Source organism: Microtus ochrogaster, chromosome 10, assembly GCF_000317375.1.
Source record: "Microtus ochrogaster isolate Prairie Vole_2 chromosome 10, MicOch1.0, whole genome shotgun sequence".
Classification (NCBI taxonomy): Eukaryota; Metazoa; Chordata; class Mammalia; order Rodentia; family Cricetidae; genus Microtus; species Microtus ochrogaster.
Window position 1 is genome coordinate 51184081 of NC_022016.1, and position 886 is coordinate 51184966.

General features: G+C 50.8%; 1 protein-coding gene across 1 annotated transcript in view; it reads left to right on the forward strand.

The window, feature by feature from the left end:
* The window catches only part of Zdhhc18 (zinc finger DHHC-type containing 18), a 34842-nt gene that overhangs the window by 19923 nt on the left and 14033 nt on the right, over positions 1–886 (forward strand). The gene's annotated exons all lie outside the window — the stretch shown is intronic.

Here is an 886-nt window from a genome sequence, read left to right on the forward strand (position 1 = left end):
TACTGGGACTGTATTTAGGTCCTCTGCAAGAGCAATAAGTACTTTTAACTGCTGAGCATTTCTCCAATGCTCATCTTAGAGTGTTCTGCCTGCATGCATGCCTGCAGGCCAGAAGAGGGTACCAGATCTCATCACAGATGGTTGTGAGCCACCGTGTGGTTGCTGGGAATTGAACCTGGATCCTCTGGGAGAGCAGCCAGTGGTCTTAACCTCTGAGCCATCTCTCTAGCCCTCATCTTGTGTCTTAAGGGACTCTGGGAAAGTGTTTGGAGCTAGAAAATGACCCGGAAGGGGTATTGGAAAGGAGGTAGCTGTGTGTGGAGGAGCTGGGAGAGGGAGTCTTCTGGAGCGACTCTGATGATACAGGCCTGGCTTGCACCGGGTGACCATCTGGAGAGAACACACTCAGACCCTGTGACTGGCCAGGCCAGGATGAAGGGAGGAAGTTTTCTGTAGAGAGTTTATAGTAGTTACTTGTTGCTGATTAAAATGTCTAAGAAAGATAACTTAGGGGAGGAGAGGAGCAGCTTAACTAGAGAGATGGCTCAGCGGTTAAGAGCGCTGATTGCTCTTCCAGAGGAACTGGGTTCAATTCCCAGCAACCACATGGCGGCTCACAACCATCTATAACTCCTGTCACAAGGGATCTGTCTTGAGATCCTGTCTCAGAGTTTCTCTTTGTAACCTTGGCTGTCCTGAAGCTCACTCTGTGGCCCAGGCTGGCCTTGAACTCAGAGATCCACCTGCCTTTGCCTCCTAAGTGCTGGGATTAAAGGTGTGCGCCACCATGCCCTGCTACAGTTGCTCAGGGTTTCGGAATCCCATCCATCATGGCAGGAAGAGGCACCCAGGGTTGGGAATATAACCTTCAAAGACCTGCCCCTTT